Genomic DNA, 8614 nt, shown 5'->3' with positions numbered 1-8614 from the left:
GGTCTGATTTTCACAGTTCTTCCTACTCACAAAAGTGGGGAATGATTGTGCAAGTAAAGGATGTGCATTTGTTCATACGCATGGAGTATTTCCATCTCATGTCATCTTATGTACATGATAGATGGTAGAAGGGCACCCACTCCTCTGTATGAAGAGGATCCTGAGTGATTTGAAGCAAAGTCAATGACTGCATTTGATTTATTCCATTGTTTAATTACTTAACACAGTGAATGAGAACTTTGACAGCATTCTGAACTTTTATAAATACTGATCAACACTGACTTTGCCTTCATTAATAAAAATTGAGCAAAACTGAACGTATGTCCCAAGAGTAAAGTGAATTCATAAGTAGTTTTTTTTTTAATGGATCTTGCAATTCAGTTTGTGAATAATAAACACAACCCTTTTTTCTATCAATTAAATGTTTTAGGTGTTGTTGTTTTAAATTTTGCACTGATAGTATCATGACCATTTCTATATCTTTCATATCAAGCTCAGCCTGAAAAGTTACGCCAGACCTAGCATTAGCTGGCTTCACTTGTGGTTGTACTCTTACACTAGTTAATTTTTTTTTCTTTGTGGACAACTGATGTACTTTGTGCAGTTGGGTCAGATTGCAGCAAACAAAGCTATTGCATGGATACTATTTCATTTAGCCTAGACCAGTAGCATTCACACTTTCCAATACCGGGACCCACTGTTAGCCCCATTGTGGAACATGTGACCCACTTCCAATTTAAGTTCACACTGCAGTTATCATGACTGCATCTATATAGTATATCCATCCATGTCGCATTTATCACTTAATAGAGGTATGACATTTGCATTACCAAACTGGATATCTTGGTTACAAGTTTCTAAAGGCAAGTATACAAAGCATGTGTGAAACTGTGGCAAACATTCACCACACCTTGATTTTTTTAAAAAAACGATTAAAACTTGAACACTGGTGAGACGGAACCCTGTGGATGAATGGTTTCCAAGTCCAGGAGACACACTCTTTGCCTGTTCTGGATGGGGTTGCACTCACTCTGAAAGATCAGGTATTAACAACAACAACAATGATAACATACTTGTGACATTTATATGCTGCCCCATAACATAATGCTTTAATTTCTCCCTTTAATCAAGGCTATAAAACCCCCCTCCCTATCCATTTGAAGTGCCTGTAAATAAAGGATTAAAAGATAATGCTTTAAACACTAATCATATGAGGCAATCTGCTTGACATGCATATTATGTTTTCCATTCTCAAATGAAATACAGTCGGGGCCTTCCAAATGAAGGGATCCTAGTGCTAACCATCAGAAGGCATTATGCAACTATTCGGGGGTGGGGGGTGTTTTGGTAAGAAAGACACTGGAGTGAATGGTGGGAAAGCACAGGAGGTCTACAAATTGAAGATGATGAAGACATCTGGACACCCTATAAAATTATGTGAATGGGGCAATGCAATTACGCAAGAAAAGCCTTGTTTGGAAGCACTCATTGTTTTCCAGCCTGTTCTCAAAATTATCTATCCAAAGTCTAATCTTGCCTGTGTGTTCCATTGTTAAGGGGATGCAGTCTATTCTGAAACTTATTAGTGCTATCACAATATGGTCCATGTCTGCGGCGAAGCCAAATATAGGGTTATTTTTACATGCGTCTTATATTGAAGCATCATGAGGTCTAAATGCGGCCAATTTCCATGATATGGAAAAATGCATTTCATGGTCTTCATTTCAGCAGGTGAGTCCATCAGGTTCCATATTGACTGAAGCACACGATTTTATTATTTTTCAGCACTTTGTTGTACTGCTGGTAAGGTTGCCAAACTCTTAGCAGCCTCTGATCCTGTTCCTTTAACAACACCTCCATGCTATGAACAACTTTGCCTGTGGATTTCCGCAGATCAAGCTGCCATTAAATGTACAGTAGTAGGACAGGCTGACTTTTCCTGGCTAGTTGGCAACCCTAGCAGATGGCCATGTAATCATTTGTAATTTGGGGATATTTGATGTGAACTGAGGCTGGTGGGGGGTTTTCAAAGAGTTTTTGCATTTTCTTTTCCTTTCCCATCAAAGCATTCCAAGTTCTGTGCAGCATTCGAGGATTCCTAGATTTTTTAGTCACATGCTTCAGATTCCTAGCAGCCAACAAACCCAAGCAGAGCTGTTCTTACAGATTTTTATTCACTGAATTAATCATCCAAAGAGAAAGCCTGTTCAAGGCCAGCAAATCAATACTTTGCTCAACCATTCTGAATTCTCCCATGTTCTTTCTGCTTAAAACAATCTGTCTCTTCATTGGTTCAAGCACTTCACTTAAGTGTCTTGCTGATCTCCATAAACAACCACTTGAGCTTAGCGGCAAACTTCCCATACAAACTTCTGTACTGGTGCTTCAGAGGGGAAAGGCTGTAGTTCAGTAGGAGAGCATATGGCTTTCATGCACAAGATTCCAGGTTCATAGAATCATAGACTAGTAGGGTTGGAAGGGGCCTATAAGACCATAGAGTCCAACCCCCTGCTCAGTGCAGGAATCCAAGTCAAAGCATCCATGTCACCCTTTTCCAAGGAGTATCCTCTACAGGTTCAACCTTTGGTATTTCCAATTAAACACAGGATCAGATAGCACAGGATTGGGAAAGACCCCTGGAGAGTACACAATACTGAGTACACAGAGCACACAATACTGGATTAAATGGACAAATACTTGATCTCATATAAGGTAGCTTCCTATCTTCCTCAGTGGTAGAGCATATGCCTTAGGTTACTTACTCCTCTTTCTTCATAGGGAATTGTTTGGAACTATTTAGCTTAAAAGAAGGGTGAGTGAGGAGAGATGTGATAGAGGTGTACAAAATGATGTATGGTATGGAGAAAGTGGGTAGGGAGACATTTCTCTCTCACAATGCTAGAACCTGAGATCACACCATGAAGTTGGTTGGTGGGAGATTCAGGACAGAGAAAAGGAAGTACTTCTTCACACAGCACACAGTTAAACTACGGAATTCGCTACCACAAGATGTAGTGATGGCCACCATCTTGGACCGTGTCTCCACAACAACAGGAGTGGTTTACCCACATTTTTCAAGAGGCCAGTTTTGGTCCAGACAGGGCTCTGCAAGCAAGTGCATCACTCCTTTCTAAATCACTTCACATAACATACATCCAGGGGTGGTGGAGGTGGGAGGGGCTGCTCAACCAATCAGAGAGGCTTCCCCCATCCAGGCTCCCCCCCCCACCGCTTTCTCCTTCGACAAAATCTTCCTCCTGTGTCAAAAATCACTCTACCCCCCTCCTCCCAAAACATACTTTCTTAAAACAGCGATCAGTGCAGGAACCCAGTCTTAGCTCTTTGAAGCTAGGAACAATCTATCTTTCTCTCCCCTGGCATTAGTTACTTTCTTAAAACAGCAGTAATAAGGGCAAAGCGTGCTCCCTGCTCTGTTGTGATTAATCGAAGCTTTGTAGTTTCACAGCTTTGACATTAAGGCTTCTAAGTAGGATATTTCAGTTCATGGGAATCTCAGTAATGCTGGGAGTGCATTTCGGAAACAAGCCTCATTGAGCACAATGGGAGTTACTTCTGAGTAGACACTAATTGGTTTGCACTGGGAAGGGACAGGAAACATAGGGGGATGGGGAAACCAGCTCCAATTTTAACCCAGTGGTGCGCAGGATCCCTGCAACGAAGGTGTGATTTAGTTACTTCCAAAGGCAATAAACCAAACACTGGAGAACTGCAGCTTCAGCAAAGCGCTTTACAGCCTTTAGGGAATTAGTGCTTTAAAATCTGCTATTTCCATTGAGGGGAAACTCTCCCCCTCAATCTCTATGAATTCTGATGTGTGCATTCAGGGGACAAGCCTCACTGAGCAAGATGGGAGTAGACACTAATTGGTTTGTGCTGGAAAACACAGAATAGGAAAAACCCCTTGATTGGGGTCATGGTGAAAGGCACACCCCTGAGCAGGGCTAGCATACAGGAGGTAAACGTGGGGGCTGGGGAGCACACAACTATATTGCGGAGAACCCAACTTAAGGAAAAGAGTCAGACTTTAAGCAGTCTCAGGAAATCCGGTTTTTCCCCGATAAGCTCTGGGGTGACTGCTGGATGGCCATGATGTTGTGTATCCCTAACCACTTCAATACTCAGCCAGCTTGGAGTAAATTGCTGGTGGAGATACCCCCCTGGATGGCTTTAACAGGGGATTAGGCAAATTCATGGAGAATAAGGCTATCAATGGCTACTAGTCCTGATGACTGTATGCTACCTCCAGTATTAAAGGCAGTGTGCCTATGTACACCAGTTTCTGGGGAGCATAAGGAGAAGGGTGCTGTTGAACTTACAGTATATCCTACTTGTGGTTTTCCAAAAGACAATGTTGGCCACTGTGTGAATGGAATGCTGGACTAGATGGACTTTGGGCTGATATTATGTTCCTATGCTCAAGCCCCCTTGCTCAGTTCCTCTCATCTACAGTTTAGAATCATAGGGCCTGAGTGGGGCTTGTAGGCCATCTAGGTGAACCCACTTGCTCAATGGAGGAATTCCACAGCTGTCCAGCCCCTGGTTGGATCTCCAGCCAGGAAAGTCTACCACCCATTTGTTCAATTGCCCTTACCATCAAGATGTTTCTCCTAACATTCAATCATAATATACCCTGCGGTACCCTGCTCGTTACCTCTCTCCAGTTTGAGAAGATCCCATTGATGAGCACTCTTTGAGTCTGATTCTGTGGCCAACTGTGGATCCACCGGATCGTTGTTTCATCTAGCTCACTTTGAGCTAATTTGCTCATCAGGATATCATGGGGCACTTTGTCCAAAGCTTTGCAGAAGCTGAAATATATTCTGTCCACAGCATTCCCACAGTCCATGAGGGAGGTTACCTGATCAAAAAATGAGATCAGATTAATCTGGCAGGAATTGTTCTTGACAAATCCATGTTGGCTTCGAGTAATCACGGCATTGTTTTCAAGGTGCTTACAGATCGATTGCTCCAGCATTTTCCCAGGGACTGATGTCAGACTGACTGGTCTGTAGTTCCCAATTTCCTCCTGTTTGCCCTTTTTGAAGATAGGGACAACATTAGCTCTCCTCCAGTCATCTGGCACTTCACATTTCCTCCATGATTTCTCAAAGAGAATAGACAGTGGTTCTGAGAGTTCTTCTGCCAGTTCCATTACTCTAGGATGCAGTTCATCTGGCCCTGGAGATTTGAACTCATTCAAAGTAAACTCCCATAAGGCCCAGTCAGCATGGCCAATGGTCAGGGGTTATGGGAGTTGCAGTCCAAAACATCTGGAAGGCAAAAGGTTACCTACCCCCTGCCTTATGGGAAGGGGCTATAATTCACCAGAGCTGTTTTTTTATTTGATTGTTATAACATTAACATCTAAAATCCCTTGTATGGCCAAAGATAGTTACACCTGTGGCAGATGACCATCACAAACAGGAAAAAGAAAGGGTAGTATGAACTAGGGATATACAGCTACCTTCATGTGTAGACCCTCCATGAGGTTTGTTTGGAACTTTAGGTTTGTTTGTTTGTTTGTTTAGTTTTAAATAGTTATTGTGATATTGCTGCTTTAAACTTGCATTTGATTGTATTGTTTGAATGGCTGTAGTTACATACGTTTGTGAGCTGCCTTGGGGTCCATTTTGGCTGAAAGATGGCCTAGACATAAACTATAACATGGCATAACATAATAAAATAAAATTCACATAGAAAACTAGATGTCAGGGAGAAGGCTAGGTTAGAACCCTTCCCTCTGGCATCTAGTTTTCTGTGTGGAGGGATTTATTTATTTATTTATTTACTTATTTATTGCCTTTGCTTGCTGTCGGAAGTGGTACAGTCCAGACACAGGCTGAATCTAGACATAGCAGTTATACCATTATCATAAGGGAACTGAGGGCCACTGGGGGGCTGCATCTCCTGCCTCCCAGGATGCACATCATCGCAGGGGGGAGAACAACCTGGTTCTATATATCAGTCATTGGTGTATTTGCTTTCTTTCCCCTCCTTCCTCCCAATCCCTTATCCTTTTGTGTCATGTCTTCTAGATTGTAAGCCCGAGGGCAGGGACTGTCTTAATATTCATCTTTGTAAACCACTCTGGGAGCCTTTTTCGGCTGAAGAGTGGGGTAAAAAACCCCTAAATAAATAAATAAATAAATATGGGTACATATGGCACCAATGGTGACCAACAGTTATGATAATGGTATGATAACAGTATAACTGCTATTTGTAGATTCAGACACAGATTTATCACCATTTTGAGAACTAAGCTGTTTTCTGCTTGCTTGCTTGCTTGCTTGCTCTGAACTAGGACACGCATACACACAGTGGAACCAGGGCCGACCCCAAAGGTTGGCATGGTAAGGTGCCTGCCAAAAGCTCACACCCCAGCAGGGGCCCACTGATCAGAACCCCATGGATTTGCTCCTCTTCTTCCCCACTGCAACCTGCTTCTTCACTTGCTCTGGCCCAGACAACGGTGGTGGTGGTGGTGAGGAGGAGGAGCAGATGCCACGCCCTACTTGCTCCCTGGCCCTCTGCCTGTCAAGCAAGCAAGTGGAAGCTGTGATGAGAAAGAGGGTGAGGAGCAATAGCAGCTGGTGGCAATGGTGGGGAGAAGGTGAGCTCACTGAGGGAGCGGGCCTACTGAGGGTGGCTTGCCCAAGGGCTCTCAAAAACATGGAGCCAGCACTGTGGGGACCCAATGTGGACCAGGACCACTATATGTGGATAAGAGAAGGTTTAAACCTTCCAGCTGCTTGTTTTTCCTAAATTTGACCCCTTGTGCAGGGTCTTTAAAAGCCCCCAAAGCCTCCATTGGAGCTGGTTGAGTCCCCACCCCCTTTAGTTCCTCTGTGTGTGTGGGGGGGGTGGTGGGTAGGAAAACAGGCAGCTGGGCGGAGAAGGTGTCCACCTTCCCTACCCATGCACAGTGGTCCCAATCTGGATTGTGGCCCCACATGCTTGCATGTAAGTAAACAAGCGAGGCTAAGCTGCATGATGTGTATTTCGCATATCATGTAGAATCAGTTTAAACGGACCATCCACAAGTCTATTTGCACACATAATGGCTCGTATGGGTGGTCTCTGTTAATCTAGGTTCAAATTTGGACCGTAGTCCCTGGGGGAATGGTACCAAATGGCCCCGCAATTTACTGTTGCCTTCCACTGTCAGGCAGGTCATGTAGAGACCTTCCATATCTGTATCTTTTCCAAATGACCCAAATATATTTTGGTTTCACCAAAAGCTGTGCTGCCTAACAATGGCCTCTTATGACTTATCAAGTGTGCTGTTCTCATCCTTATCAGTCCAGGTGCCAAGGTCTCCCACTGGTTGTCTCTTTGCTTCAGCCAAAGTTTCCAAGCAGCTTTCAGAAAGCTGGACATTCCTATTGTTGTCACTCAATCAGGCAGTCATGACTGCTCCACTATTTGCTGGATCTCCTTGGGCCTAGTGGGTCTGGACTACTAGTCTACCTCTGAGCAGTTATCTTCACGACAACGGAATGAGAAACACTTTGGAGTATTATCCAGATTTACATTAAATTGGTTTTGGTTCATTAGCAGCACACGAAGCAAGAAAACCAAGTATGCCCTACCTAAAGCCTGGCTTTTCTTGCTTCGTGTGCCGCTCATGGGTCAAAGCCAATTTCATCCCCCCACCGCCCCCTGGCCAGGTGAGCTTTGTGCCTGCATATTCAGCCTGCTGTTCAGGTGCTAACAGTTGAGGGGCAAAAGTCCTTATGGCTCTTTATCTTTAAAGTGGAATTGGACAGGACTGCCCTTCAAAGAGAGGACGCCTTCAAATATAGGACAGTCATCTGGCAGCCCTTCAAATAGAGGACGGTTCTCTGTAAAAGAGGACAACCGGCCACCCAGTCACTGGTATCAGATATACTTCATTTTACAATTCTTTAAAAAACCTTAATTTAAATCATCACCATCATCGTATTATATTAGTATTATTGTAATAATAATGATAATGACGACGACGACGATGATGATGATAATAATAATACTTTTCTTTAGAAGCTGAGCTGTCCCCACTTTACAGGTCAAGTACAGGAATATTCCTGTAGCTTTTAAAAGAGAAACGGGGTGGGGAGCGAATCAGCAATCACCAGCAAACTTACCTTTCCCCCTAACAGCAGTGTCATTCCATTTCATGAACTTTGCACCAAGCCCGATATCCCTTGAGGCAAGCAGCAGCATGAAATAGGGATGGAAGAGGAGGCTGCTTGTCCTGGATTAGATTTACGTGAACCTTGTCCTCAGGAGTGGAGGTGAATCCGGGCTCTTAATGGCCTAAGATTGTTCATAAAAGATCTTTGATCACCTCCGCACTTCTTGCAGCAAGAAAGAACTTCACTGCCACCTAATGAATCAGAAATGTTAGTTCTTTGGAATACCTATTCCGGGAGGAGAATGAAAGCACTTAAGCTAGATAGGGAAAGGCTTATGAGTGCTTTTTTTTAAAAAAAAACCTTCGTTATTATTGCACCTGTGCAAAACTACACAGAGCAGAATGCATTTCAGGCTTTGAATGAAGCCCAGTAAGATTACAAAAGGCCAAGCCAAAAGGTGCTCCCCAGCTTTGAATGCT

General features: G+C 43.6%; 1 long non-coding RNA gene across 1 annotated transcript; it reads right to left on the bottom strand.

Moving 5' to 3' along the window:
- Positions 1–203: 203 nt before the first annotated feature.
- On the bottom strand, positions 204–8386 carry LOC146347266 (uncharacterized). The gene is made up of 3 exons (XR_014790234.1): positions 8145–8386; positions 4673–4879; positions 204–1031 (listed from the first exon to the last, which is right to left on the bottom strand). It is a non-coding gene; the product is annotated as an uncharacterized LOC146347266 (long non-coding RNA).
- Between the last annotated feature and the right edge of the window lie 228 nt (positions 8387–8614).

Source organism: Heloderma suspectum, chromosome 4 (genome assembly GCF_057233095.1).
Source record: "Heloderma suspectum isolate Gila_16-S chromosome 4, 16-S_ref, whole genome shotgun sequence".
Classification (NCBI taxonomy): domain Eukaryota; kingdom Metazoa; phylum Chordata; class Lepidosauria; order Squamata; family Helodermatidae; genus Heloderma; species Heloderma suspectum.
This window is presented reverse-complemented; position numbering and strand designations above follow the sequence as displayed.